The sequence below is a fragment of the Schistocerca americana genome, chromosome 1 (genome assembly GCF_021461395.2).
Source record: "Schistocerca americana isolate TAMUIC-IGC-003095 chromosome 1, iqSchAmer2.1, whole genome shotgun sequence".
Taxonomy (NCBI): Eukaryota; Metazoa; Arthropoda; class Insecta; order Orthoptera; family Acrididae; genus Schistocerca; species Schistocerca americana.
In genome coordinates, this window is record NC_060119.1 from 136,368,717 (window position 1) to 136,384,281 (window position 15,565).

Consider the following 15,565-nt stretch of genomic DNA (forward strand, 5'->3'; position numbering starts at 1 on the left):
TAATAGAGCGTAGCAACAGTACATCTGCATTTTCCTTCGGACATGAAAGACCGAGTACAGTTTATATTAGTACCGTAGCAGGATGACTCAAAAATATTTAGGTCGCGTCGTTACAATCTGATTGTCTATCTAACTGTGTTTATATAAATATGACTAGCGAAGACGTGTTCTCACGTATAGCCTTCAAATGCGCCAAGAAATTGAGTTTGTGAATGCAAATTGGGATATATTTAAAATAATTGTCTGCCTCGTTAACTTGGGTTTGCTTATAGTATGAAGTATAGGTTTCCTTTCGAGGTACACTCAGAACTCACGAGACAATTTAAAGATGAAGCAGGGTCAGTGAATTTTCCCCTTCTTCAGTCTTAACAATGAAATGCGGCTACTGATTATGGAACTCAGTAAACGTATTCCCACTTGTACTGACATACAAGCTGACAAATCCGACCAACGCTCGAGTGTTCGTTTTGCCACAAAAGAAAACAAATAAATTAACTGTGTCTGTAGTGTAACAGCGAAGTAATTTCATTTCCAAGTATTCCTGAAAACACCTTTAAAATTATGAAACAGTCATACAAAGAAATAAGCGTAATCTAGAAATGTATAAGTATTGCAACCCGGACAGTTTCAGTACGCTCGGCGCGGCTGCTTCGGGTGTCTCCAACGCTATTTTAAAACGTCTCTATGGCAACGCCTCTTCATAGCTCTGCAGATTGCTATTGTTTCCTGCTGCAGCCGATGGCGGTACGCAGTTGACAGCGTCGAAAGCGCTGTCAGGTGTCAGGGACTTCTTCGATTCAACTGTAGGAGTACATTATTAGTAAAGAATAAATGTATTTAAGCCCCACGCATTATTCGGCTTTTTCACGCATCTCTGTTTATGACGTCGTATTTCTTCAACAACATATCATATACTGGCGCAGGAACATTCGTCGGCATACGTGGATGCTGTCCGCGAAATATGTTGCACAAGTACACCATTGGCCATTAAAATTGCTACACCAAGAAGAAATGTAGACGATAAACGGGTATTCGTGGGACAAATATATTATACTCGAACTCACAAGTGACTAGATTTTCACGCAATTTGGGTGCATAGATCCTGAGAAATCAGTACCCAGAACAACCACCTCTGGCCGTAATAACGGCCTTGATACGCCTGGCCATTGGGTCAAACTACACACGTCAAAAAAAGTTCTCAGAACTCCTTAAGATAGAATTTGGCTGTGGATTCTGTATACGAAACACAGTCACTTTGATTGTTCAGAGGTTTCACTAAACCCACCCAAAGACGTAAACAACAATGCATGAGCAGCGCCTATTTGATGGAGAGGCTGCGACAGCTGATTGGTTCCAGTCATTCCACCAAGAAGGAGATACACGGCTCGGGTTGCCTGTAGTTCAACCACGCCTAGACAGTCAATACAGCAGTTCGATAGTGACCGCATTGTTACTTTGCGCCAGGAAGGGCTCTCAACAAGGATAGTATCTAGGCGTCTTGGAGTGAACCAAAATGATGTTGTTCGGACATGGAGGAGATACCGAGAGACAGGATCTGTAGATGACATGCCTCGCTCAGGCCGCCCAAGGGCTACTACAGCAGTGGATGACTACTACCTATGGATTACGGCTCGTAGGAACCCTGACAGCAACGCTACTATCTTGAATAATGCTTTTCGTGCTGCCACAGGACGTAGTGTTACTACTCAAACTGTTCGCAATAGGCTGTATGATGTGCAACTTCACTCCTGACGTCCATAGCGAGGTCTATCTTTGCAACCACGACACCATGCAGCGCGGTGCAGATGGGCCTAACGACACGCCGAATGGACCGCTCAGGACTGACATCACAATTGTCGCATATGCCTTCAACCAGACAATAGTCGGAGACGTGTTTGGAGGCAACCCGGGCAGACTGAATGCATTAGACACACTCTCAAGCGAGTGCAGCGAGGTGGAGGTTCACTGCTGTTTTGGGGTGGCATTGTGTGGGGCCGACGTACGCCGCTGGTGGTCATGGAAGGCGCCGTAACGGCTGTACGATAGGTGAAGGCCATCCACCGACCTATAGTGCAACCATATCGGCAGCATATTGGCGAGGCATTCGTCTTCATGGACGACTTCCTTCAGGATAACTACATCGCTCGACTAGAGTGGCCAGCATGTTCTCCAGACATGAATCCTATCGAACATGATTGGGACAGATTGAAAAGGGCTGTTTATGGAAGACGTGACCCGGCAACCACTCTGAGGGATCTATGCCGAATCGGCGTTGAGAAGTGGGACTATCTGGCGCTATATGGTGATACACTATGCAATATGTGGTTTTCATGAACAGTAAAACGGCGGAAATGATGATTACTTTGATCTCTATTCCAATTTTCTGTACAAATTCCGGAACTCTCGGAATCGATGTGTATGTGACATACAACGACATAATTTTGTGGGTACTTTCAATACCATTTGTGGATACTCTTTGAAACATACGTTGCGAATAAAATTATAAGAAAAGAACTAATACATTCAGACACCAGGAACAATGAGACGGTTTTCCACAGATCTCAACGGTTATGACATCATACCCCCTGTACTATGTGTGGCACCATGATATAATTTTGTAGATGGATTAACTGGCATATTTGAATACTGCCTCCGAAACGTACTGTAGATAGACTTACTAGCAGAGAAATACACTACTGCCCATTAAAACTGCTACATCAAGAAGAAATGCAGATGATAAACGGGTATTCATTGGACAAATATATTATACTAGAACTGACACGTGATTACATTTTCACGCAATTTGGGTGCATAGATCCTGAGAAATCAGCACCCAGGAAAACCACCTCTGGCCGTAATAACGGCCTTGATACGCATGTGCATTGAATCTTGGATGGCGCGTACAGGTACAGTTGCCCATGCAGTTTCAACACGATACCACAGTTCATCAAGAGTAGTGACTGACGTATTGTGACGAGCCAGTTGCTCGGCCACCATTAACCAGACGTTTTCAATTGGCTAGAAATCTGGAGAATGTGCTGGCCAGGGCAGCAGTCGAACATTTTCTGTATCCGGAAAGGCCCGTTCAGGACCTGCAACGTGCGATCGTGCATTATCCTGTTGAAATGTAGGGTTTCGCAGGGATCGAATGAAGGGTAGAGCCACGGGTCGTAACACATCTGAAATGTAACGTCCACTGTTCAAAGTGCCGTCAATGCGAACAAGAGGTGACCGAGATTTGTAATCAATGGCACTCCATACCATCACGCCGGGTGATACGCCAGTGTGGCGATGACGAATACACGCTTCCAATGTGGGTTCACCACGATGTCGCCAAACACGGATGCGACCATCATGATACTGTAAACAGAACCTGGATTCATCCGAAAAAATCACGTTTTGCCATTCGTGCACCCAGGTTCGTTGTTGAGTACACCATCGCAGGCGCTCCTGTCTGTGATGCAGCGTCAAGTGTAACCGCAGCCATGGTCTGCGAGCTGATAGTCCATGCTGCTGCAAACGTCGTCGAACTGTTCGTGCAGTTGATTGTTGTCTTGCAAACATCCCCATCTGTTGATTCAGGGATGGAGAAGTGGCTGCACGATCCGTTGCAGCCATGCGGATAAGATGCCTGTCATCTCGATTGCTAGTGATACGAGGTCGTTGGGATCCAGCATGGCGTTACGTATTACCCTCCTGAACCCACCGATTCCATATTCTGCTAACAGTCATTGGATCTCGACCAACGCGAGCAGCAATGTCGCGATACGATAAACCGCAATCGCGATAGGCTACAATCCGACCTTTATCAAAGTCTGAAATTTGATGGTACGCATTTCTCCTCCTTACACGAGGCATCACAACAACGTTTCACCAGGCAACGCCGGTCAACTGCTGTTTGTGTTTGAGAAATCGGTTGGAAACTTTCCTCATGTCAGCACGTTGTAGGTGTCGCCACTGGCGCCAACCTTGTGTGAATGCTCTGAAAAGGTAATCATTTGCATATCACAGCACCTTCTTCCTGTTGGTTAAATTTCGCGTCTGTAGCACGTCATCTTCGTGGTGTAGCAATTTTAATGGCCAGTAGTGTAGTAAATTTAACCAGTTAAGGCTTTATTTTAACTGGTACTTGTATTACTGTCCATGTTTAACACCCCTTGTAGTTATCTCATCAAATACTGTTCATATTTTACTTTACTCATTTATTTAATGAAAACTGGTACACAGCCACTGCATTGATTATAATGTTCATGTGAAAATGAAGTTCCACCCCACTTTGAAACTGTAGGTTCCCTCAAACACCTCCATTTTCCTGCACTTATTAATTTCTGTTTATCTTATTGATTTTGCTTAAGTTCCTTATGTATTCTGTATTTACATTGATAACTGTCTCTTCTTTTAAGTGGTTGTGTATCACTCTCCATGTTTCATACCTCCTGATGCAGCCTTGTATAGTACTAATTTTATTTACATTTTATTAGTTTTGTTTCTTAATAGAAACTGTTATGTAGGCATGCTATTCCTTTTTTGTCCTGAAGGTTTTCCTGTCTACTCCATTGTTATTTATGTACTGTTCAGTTTTTACTTTTTCATTGCAAAGATGTTACTTACTGTATTTTTCTACTTCAGTCTAGATGTGTTACTTCTCTTCCAATGTTGTCTGCTAACATTTAACTTCTTTGGTGATAATACTCAGTAAATGTCTGAAGATGGCCTTGTAAGCCGAAAACCGGTTAGCAATAAAAATAATATTGTAGAAAAAAAGCAAACTGATGCTTTTCATTTATTATAATGTTGTTCTACCAAGAACCGACGGAAGATTCTGTTAATATGACCTAACCTAAAATGTTCACATTGAAAGTTAACCTGCCCAGTCAGGCAATCAAGGCTATTTTCGAGTACAAAAACAGTGCAGAAAAGCTGGCAATGACGACACAGCATATTCACTTCAATAGAAATTGTCTCAAACCTAACGTCATTCCAATTTATGTCAAGATTGGCGTCAAAACAAACACGACAACTGCAAAGTCAAAACAGTGACTGGTAAAAGTGAACTTGTTGTTTCATTTAATATTTTCAGTCTCGTGATCCAAACCTGAAAATGTCACTGTCCTGGTGTGAGACTGGAACGTGACAGGCAAACAAATGTACCAAGCACTGGAATGTCCTGAGTGTCATACACAGTAAGTTGCATTCAAGATTTGGTCAACAGGGACGAGCCCAACTGTCCGTACGTGGCACGATGAAGCAGTTTAACGGAAGTGCCAGTGTCTAACCGAAGTTGTACACAATGTCCGGCAAAGACTGAGTTCGCAAACAATTTCTTTGCAGTCGTTGGGCGGGGTGTAGGTAGACCCAAAATTTGGTCACTACTGGTACCGGAAGCTGGTTTAGAAAAAACCTACATTCACGAGTGAGGAGGAGCTTCGTGCTTACGACAGTGAATGTGGGTAGAGTTCTTTTTCTGCTGCAGGCCCACAGGTTGTACATGACCGGGATTTCCATAAGCGGAGCATGTTGCGTTCGGCGAAGGACAGTGTTGTCTTTAGTGTGTGGAATAGCAACGGCGACATGATTTCACAGCAGACACTCGCGTTGACACATGTTTACTTTGGCCACAGTGCGGTGGCCCGTTCGTGCACGGCACTCAATCGCAAGGCCGCACCTGTTTGTCACTTTCCATTACACTGCAAATGGGAGCTATCTCAAAGTTTTCCATGGCACTATCACACGAATCTTAACGTTTAGTAGTTTGTAACAATTGTTTCAAATTAGGATCGGAATGTTTACGTATCTATCCACAAAACCTACTGTCTGGCACATTGTACGTAATAGCATCAAGAATCATTGCATCACTATAGTACTGTCCTCAGCGCCGGCCAGGGTGGCCGAGAGGTTCTAGGCGCTTCAGTCTTGAACCGCGCGACCGCTACGGTCGCAGGTTCGAATCCTGCCTCGGGCATGGATGTGTGTGACGTCCTTAGGTTAGTTAGGTTTAAGTAGTTCTAAGTTCTAGGGCACTGATGACCTCGGCACTTCAGTCCCATAGTGCTCAGAGTCGTTTGCAGCATTTGAACTGTCCTCAGCATCATTAAAAATGACAGTGTCGTGACCCAATGACGGTCGCCTGTACTGGCTTTCTCTGCAATCGAACGAACTTGTAATGAGCTGCAGAAACGTGTACCTAATTCTCGTAATACTTAGTGAGGCACAAACTAACTCTTCAAAAACTAGCAACTCCAGCCTCCTAGTCGGGAATAACTTCTGAGGGAAGCAGTAAACTTATTTTCCAGCCGTTGCACTTGACGTGTAGCACAGTGAGCGTCGAACTGAGCGTAGTCCATTCTTGTTGTCGTTCACTGAAATCCCGGATCAGTGGAATGCAGGGAGGCAGTGTCATGGATGTGGCTGGCTGTTGCGGAGAACTTGACGTAACACCGGCTTGAGCATTAACGAGCTGCTGGAGTGCCATCATCAGCTGCGACATTTGGGGGGTTCTGAAACTGAATAAACTGCTTTAGATCAAAGCCAGCACAAACCAGAGGCTTAGACGCAGGTGGTGTAGGTGGCGGGTTAGAGACCATTATAATGAGAGGAGCGCCACAACAAATGGCAAAAGAAACAAGGCAAAAGAAGGCAAACAGTAGCAGTGCGTCTCTGAAAGTAAGAGAGAAACATTAGTTAAGCGCTGTGACGCAGCACCGAGGAATGAAGGCAGCATTGGTTTCGGAATTGTCGTCACCAGATGTTGTGTCGCTTACTGTGAGAGTCAGCACATTCACAAACAAGGAAGGAGAGAAGTTGTGTTGGCCAGTAGCAGAAATCCAAAGTCATCTGTACAAGACGCTTGAATATTAACGAGAATATTGGTATGTAGTCGAATTAAATTGGGTGATGTTGCGGTAATTAGATTAGGAAATGAGACCCTTAGAGTAGTAAAGGAGTTTTGCTATTTGGGGAGCAAAATAACTAATGATGGTCGAAGTAGAGAGGATATAAAATGTAGACTGGCGAAGAGAAATTTGTTAACATCGGGTATGGATTTAAGTGTCAGGAAGTCGTTTCTGGAAGTATTTGTATGGAGTGTAGCCATGTATGGAAGTGAAACGTGGACGACTAATAGTTCAGACAAGTAGAGAATAGAAGCTTTCTACATGAGGTGCTACAGAAGAATGCTGAAGATTAAATGGGTAGATCACATAACTAATGAGGGGGTATTGAATAGAATTACGGAGAAGAGAAATTTGTAGCACAACTTGACTAGAAGAATCCGTGGGCAGGGCATATTCTGAGGCATCAAGGGATCACCAGTTTAGTATTAGAGGGCAGCGTGGAGGGTAAAAATCGTAGAGGGAGACCAAGAGATGAATATACTAAACAGATTCAGAGGGATGTAGGTTGCAGTAGGTACTGGGAGATGAAGAAGCTTGCACAGGATAGAGAAGCATGGAGAGCTGCATCATACCAGTCTCTGGACTAAAGACCACAACAGCATCAACAACTTTATTTCTAAAAAACACAGAAACTTATCTTCTTGTGCCTCCTACGTGCAATCACATATATCCCTATTACTACTCGCATAATGCAGACTAGGTAAAGTCATCCCAGTACTCAGTACTGATGTTCTCGAAGACTGCGACGGAACTGGTGTGACAAGAGTGGGAGGCTGGTTAAATCAACATTGACAGGGGGCGCTGAACTCTTGTCTTTGTGGAGGTATAGCGTTGCCCACTCTTTCAAGGGCGCGTGGGTCAGCGCCTTCTTGATGCCCTCTCGCGGCGCTGCGCTAGTTGGTGTGCAGTCGATATTTCAGGACTACACATAAAATTTGGCTAATGAACGGGTGCCTGCAATTTTTTTTTTTTTTTTTTTTTTTTTTTGGTGATCAGTCTACTTACTGGTTTGATGCTGCCCGCCACGAATTTCTTTCCTGTGCTAACCTCTTCATCTCAGAGTAGTACTTGCAACCTACGTCCACAATTATTTGCTTGACGTATTCCAATCTCTGTCTTCCTCTACAGTTTTTGCCCTCTACAGCTCCCTCTAGTACCATGGAAGTCATTCCCTCATGTCTTAGCAGATGTCCTATCATCCTGTCCCTTCTCCTTATCAGTGCTTTCCACATATTCCTTTCCTCTCCGATTCTGCGCAGAACCTCCTCATTCCTTACCTTATCAGTGCACTTAATTTTCAACATTCGTCTATAGGACCACATCTCAAATGCTTCGATTCTCTTCTGTTCCGGTTTTCCCACAGTCCATGTTTCACTACCATACAATGCTGTACTCCAGACGTACATCCTCAGAAATTTCTTCCTCAAACTAAGGCCAGTATTTGATATTAGTAGACTTCTCTTGGCCAGAAATGCCTTTTTTGCCATAGCGAGTCTGCTTTTGATGTCCTCCTTGCTCCGTCCGTCATTGGTTATTTTACTGCCTGGGTAGCAGAATTCCTTAACTTCATTGACTTCGTGACCATCAATCCTGATGTTAAGTTTCTCGCTGTTCTCATTTCTGCTACTTCTCATTACCTTCGTCTTTCTCCGATTTACTCTCAAACCATACAGTGTACTCATTAAACTGTTCATTCCGTTCAGCAGATCATTTAATTCTTCTTCACTTTCACTCAGGATAGCAATGTCATCAGCGAATTGTATCATTGATATCCTTTCACCTTGTATTTTAATTCCACTCCTGAACCTTTCTTTTATTTCCATCATTGCTTCCTCGATGTACAGATTGAAGAGGAGGGGCGAAAGGCAAAGTGGCTGTGAGCACTATGGGACTCAACTGCTGTGGTCATAAGTCCCCTAGAACTTAGAACTACTTAAACCTAACAGGATTCGAACCTGCGACCGTAGCGGTCGTGCGGTTCCAGACTGGAGCGCCTTTAACCGCGCGGCCACTCCGGCCGCAATAGTACACCGAAAGGTAATAAAACGTGAACCAGTCGCACGACTCACTTCCGTTTGCACAATAGGTGCAGATGTCAACGGCTTACAACTGATGAATATTTACGCAACTTCAGCACGAACAAGAAATGCAGTTTTATCGAACAGATTTCGACCAAATATAAGGCTGATTTAAAAACTAACTAGATCGTATTGTAGATAAATAGACAAATGCAAACCTATGTGCTTCACGAGTAACATAAAAGTGTGGTCATCCTACCACTACAGAATTAATCAAATATACTCCTGGAAATTGAAATAAGAACACCGTGAATTCATTGTCCCAGGAAGGGGAAACTTTATTGACACATTCCTGGGGTCAGATACATCACATGATCACACTGACAGAACCACAGGCACATACAGACAGGCAACAGAGCATGCACAATGTCGGCACTAGTACAGTGTATATCCACCTTTCGCAGCAATGCAGGCTGCTATTCTCCCATGGAGACGATCGTAGAGATGCTGGATGTAGTCCTGTGGAACGGCTTGCCATGCCATTTCCACCTGGCGCCTCAGTTGGACCAGCGTTCGTACTGGACGTGCAGACCGCGTGAGACGACGCTTCATCCAGTCCCAAACATGCTCAATGGGGGACAGACCCGGAGATCTTGCTGGCCAGGGTAGTTGACTTACACCTTCTAGAGCACGTTGGGTGGCACGGGATACATGCGGACGTGCATTGTCCTGTTGGAACAGCAAGTTCCCTTGCCGGTCTAGGAATGGTAGAACGATGGGTTCGATGACGGTTTGGATGTATCGTGCACTATTCAGTGTCCCCTCGACGATCACCAGTGGTGTACGGCCAGTGTAGGAGATCGCTCCCCACACCATGATGCCGGGTGTTGGCCCTGTGTGCCTCGGTCGTATGCAGTCCTGATTGTGGCGCTCACCTGCACGGCGCCAAACACGCATACGACCATCATTGGCACCAAGGCAGAAGCGACTCTCATCGCTGAAGACGACACGTCTCCATTCGTCCCTCCATTCGCGCCTGTCGCGACACCACTGGAGGCGGGCTGCACGATGTTGGGGCGTGAGCGGAAGACGGCCTAACGGTGTGCGGGACCGTAGCCCAGCTTCATGGAGACGGTTGCGAATGGTCCTCGCCGATACCCCAGGAGCAACAGTGTCCCTAATTTGCTGGGAAGTGGCGGTGCGGTCCCCTACGGCACTGCGTAGGATCCTACGGTCTTGGCGTGCATCCGTGCGTCGCTGCGGTCCGGTCCCAGGTCGACGGGCACGTGCACCTTCCGCCGACCACTGGCGACAACATCGATGTACTGTGGAGACCTCACGCCCCACGTGTTGAGCAATTCGGCGGTACGTCCACCCGGCCTCCCGCATGCCCACTATACGCCCTCGCTCAAAGTCCGTCAACTGCACATACGGTTCACGTCCACGCTGTCGCGGCATGCTACCAGTGTTAAAGACTGCGATGGAGCTCCGTATGCCACGGCAAACTGGCTGACACTGACGGCGGCGGTGCACAAATGCTGCGCAGCTAGCGCCATTCGACGGCCAACACCGCGGTTCCTGGTGTGTCCGCTGTGCCGTGCGTGTGATCATTGCTTGTACAGCCCTCTCGCAGTGTCCGGAGCAAGTATGGTGGGTCTGACACACCGGTGTCAATGTGTTCTTTTTTCCATTTCCAGGAGTGTATAACATGCAGGTTGTTCATATTAATAGAAGACATGGAAATATCTACAAAATTACACATTTGATCCAAAAAGTACACTCCAACTCCCACTTCAGCCTGTGCGGTGGTGGCCGCGGCCGCGTTTGAAGTCTTCAATGGGAACCCCCGTTTTTTATTTTAGATTACGACTCAAGCTTTAATTGGAGTATTAGAAATGGGTACATAATCGTAATTTACGACATGTTGCTCAATTGCCCCTGAATATCCAGTGCCACGTGGGACACCACCTCTATACTGCAAAGGTAGGACAGGCCAATACCTCATAACTTCTAATTGACTACCCCATTCGTAACGTCGCATTACTCAGAAATATCGAATAGGGGACTACTAGACGTGTACTCTATTTTTCCAATTATGTTTAAACGCAGTAACGCCAACTTCAATACACTTATTGATCCGCTTTTCAAATGGCCGTTTATGGGACAGAATCATATCTGCAGGATTTAGCGTTTCTGATAGGGTCGACCATGCCTTCACGGCCTGTTGGCACTCGCTGGTGCACCTTATCTTTTAAACATCCCCACCTCTACCGATCCACCGACCAGTATAAACATGATCAAATACCTCTCGTGCTTGAGCTGCGTAATGCGCTGAGCAGCCGTAATGCTGAAACCATATACGTTGTCGAACGTCCAAGGCAACGTACTGCAGCAGTACCGGTAGTTCCTGTTTCAAAAACGTTCGATATTTGAATCAATTTAACGTGCCTTCAATAAAATGCGGACCAATGAGTTCTTTTCCCCATGATTCCACACTATACGTTAACCGACCAAGGATGCTAATGTTGAATCTGCCGAAACCAGTGGGGATCACGTACAATCCAGTAATGCGTATTATGCCGGTTAATGCTACCATGGCTTGTTCAAAATGGTTCTAATCGCTCTGAGCATTATAGGACTGAACTTCTGAGGTCATTAGTCCCATAGAACTTAGATCTACTTAAACCTAACTAACCTGAGGACATCACACACACCCATGCCCGAGGCAGGATTCGAACCTAGGACCGTAATGGTCGCGCGGTTCCAGACTGTAGCGCCAAGAACCGCTCGGCCACTCCGGGTGGCTATCATGGCTTGTGAATGTAGACTCATTGGAAAATAGTACCTTGGCAAAGAAAGTGGGGATCGTTTTCATTTTTTGACATGCCCATTCAGAGAACACTTGCCGCTTATGGAGATCAGCGTAATGAGGTTCTTGATGCAGCGACACGTGGTATGGATGATACTTATAACGACACAGTATCGTAACAATACTACACCGGAATCGCGGTGTAATTGCCGGCCGATTATCAGTGGGTTGTGGTGCACTGTCGGTAGTACAGCTATTTCAGTAGCTTCCTCGGTTACACGTTTGTTTAGTTTCCTTTTGCAGGTCTGTGCTCTACCATCAGACACAAATGCGTTCACAACCTTGTAAAAGAACGATTGACAGCAGAGTTTGTCTGGAAAATGCCCGGCATACAAGGCAGCAGCAAATATTGTAATGAAACTTCCTGGCAGATAAAACTGTGTGCCCGACCGAGACTCGAACTCGGGACCTTTGCTTTTCGCGGGCAAGTGCTCTACCATCTGAGCTACCGAAGCACGACTCACGCCCGGTACTCACAGCTTTACTTCTGCCAGTATCTCGTCTTCTACCTTCCAAACTTTACAGAAGCTCTCCTGCGAACCTTGCAGAACTAGCACTCCTGAAAGAAAGGAGAGCTTCTGTAAAGTTTGGAAGGTAGGAGACGAGATACTGGCAGAAGTAAAGCTGTGAGTACCGGGCGTGAGTCGTGCTTCGAAAGCTCAGATGGTAGAGCATTTGCCCGCGAAAGGCAAAGGTCCCGAGTTCGAGTCTCGGTCGGGCACACAGTTTTAATCTGCCAGGAAGTTTCATATCAGCGCACACTCCGCTGCAGAGTGAAAATCTCATTCTGGAAATATTGTAATGTTTAGAACCTCTATCTGTTCCATGTCTGCATGGTACATGAGCTCTGGTCGCTGAGCACTTCCCGTTATGATACGTCGTAGTTCGCTACATGGCCAAGATGGCACATCGAGGAGTCTCCTGTTCGACATGTCGGAGGAATACAACGTTACGAATGGGGTTTCTAGTTAATAGCTATCAAATACTGGCCTGTCCTACCTTCGCAGCATGAAGGTAAGGTCCCACGTGCCATTGCATATTCGAGGACCATTGAGAAGCATCTCATAAACTAGGATTATGAACACATTTCTATTCCTCCGATTACAGCGCCATCTGTGGCGAATCGAAGAAAATGCTTCAGACAAAACATATGCAGATTTCGCCGTAGGATCGTAATCTGAAACAAGAAACGGGGGTTACCATTCATGGTTCGTCTGTTGATCCCCACCACCCACATGGGGTTGGGGTGGCGAGGAGGCTTGGGGGGGGGGGGGGGAGATACGATTGTGGTATTATTGGATGTCACCCTCTGAGACAAAATAAATTGTAACGATAACTCTTTTTACCCGATGTGTAGTTTTAGAGATGTTTCATTGTCTTTATGTAATCATGTCTCAAAAATATCATGTCTCAAAAATATTTTGGGATGTGAGTATGTCAAGATATGAACTGGCGCAGTTATAAGTTTAGCAAATTCATTGACAGGTATGTGGGAAACTGCAATTTATCTACAAAAGTTACTGCATTAGAAACACTTCTGCAGCCCATACTTAAATATTACTCCAATATATGGGACCCATATCAGGCAGGACTAACATGGAATTTGGGGCATATACACCATCTGATGAAAAGTGTCCAGACACCATTACGTAATGGCCACTAGAGGCTGCAGGTTGCTGACCCGCCAGTATACCATAAAGAAAGGGTGGTGAATGCTGAGCAGTCACTAGAGCAGCAACAACAGCAGAATTGTTCGGTCAGTAGCGCTCATTGACTTCGTAGGTTGACTAGTCACCGGATGTCACCTGACCAACAAGTCCATCGAGGGCGTTACAATGCTTCTAAATCTGCCCTAGTCGGCTGTAGGCGATGTGATCATGAGGTGGAAACACGAAGAAACTGTGGTGTCACCGCCAGACACCACACTTGCTAGGTGGTAGCCTTGAAATCGGCCGCGGTCCGTTAGTATACGTCGGACCCGCGTGTCGCCACTATCAGTGATTAAAGACCGAGCGCCGCCACACGGCAGGTCTAGAGAGACTTCCTAGCACTCGCCCCAGTTGTACAGCCGACTTTGCTAGCGATGGTTCACTGACAAATTACGCTCTCATTTGCCGAGACGATAGTTAGCATAGCCTTCAGCTACGTCATTTGCTACGACCTAGCAAGGCGCCATTATCATTTGCTATTTATCTTGTGATGCATGTACCGTCAGACCGAAGTTTACCAATTATGGATTAAAGTTAAGTATTCCAGAAGCTACGTACTTTTTTTACTAGACTCAACTCCTTTAACTGTTCCACACCTCACGCCAGCCTGCGTGAGCTTAAACGCGTGCCTTTCGGCTATCTCATAGTGGCTTGGCTGTCTTGCCAAGTCACAACAGAAACAACCACAGTTAAACCAGGAGCAGACAGACCTCATCTGCTGACAGACAGCTACCATCTAGCATTGTGGAGGGACGTTGCAAGACATCGCATGAAATCAACACAAGGAATCACCAGCGGTCCAAGTAGGACAGTGGTAGTTAAAAAGTATGGATCATAATGCTCGTGCAGCTCCTCATAAGTTACGCGTTCCTGTAGTCAATGCTAAGCAACACTTGAGGTGGTACGAAGATTAACACCACTGGAACTGTAGACTGGAATCGAATGATTTGGAGTGATTAATCACGCTACAACCTGAGGCAATCCAATGGTAGGGTTATGATTTGGCGAATGTTTGGAGAACTTACCTGCCATCTTTTGGAGTGACAACAGTGAAACACGGAGGAAGTGGTGTTACGATGTTGGGCTACTTCTCGTGGTTTAGGGCGTGGTGTCCTAATTGCATGCTAAATGTGGAAGGATATGAACGTACGACGGATGCCCAGAAAGTAATGAACCGCATTTTCTTTCTCAGACGAAAACAATGTTACCAATGCGAAAAGTTACGTACGTATTATTTGAAGTCTCTTGAGTGAACGCCCCAAGTTTCCGTCACTTCTGACAGATGGTGTAGCTGCACGACAGTTTCAAAATGGCGTCTGTAGGTGACGTACATTACAAGCAACGAGCCGTCGTTGAATTTCTCGCTGCAGAGAAAAAACGCTTGTGCAAAGTCAGTGGGGCATCTGGTGTCGACAGAAGTACAGTTAGTCGCTGGGCAAGTAGGGTGAGGTCATCAGAAGGCGGTTTGGCGGAGCTCCACGATTTGCAGAGGTTGGGGAGTCCACTTTTGGATATTCAAGGATTGGTACCTACAGGGCATACATGCCCTTGTTTCGCGCTGGAGGAAGGCAATAGAACGAGATGGAGATTACGTGAAAAAATTAGGGTGTGTATATGAAACACCATTCTTTCGTGTGTGTAATTCTTACCACGATCAATAAAGAACTGTTGAAGAAAAAACGCTGTGCATTGCTTTCTGTGGGACGCTCGTATTTTACTGCATTGTGTACTACGCACAGTAGACAAACAGTTCGTAGACGATGACTGTACTGAGATAACAATGCACCCTGTCATAGAGCAGTATGTGTGACGCAGTGATTTGTGGACAGTAACATTCATTTAATGGACACGCGTGCCCGGAGTCCTGACCTAAACTCAATGGAACATCTTTGTGATGATTTAGAAAGTCTAATTTGAGCTGTACCCCAGCGTCCAACATCACTACCTTCTCTGGTTTAGGATCTCGGGGAATAATGTGCTGTCATTCCTCCACAGACAATTACTAAACTCAATAAAAGAGTTCTCAACGGATCCCAGGCCATCATAAAGGCATGGAGTTGTCAGACTCAATATTAA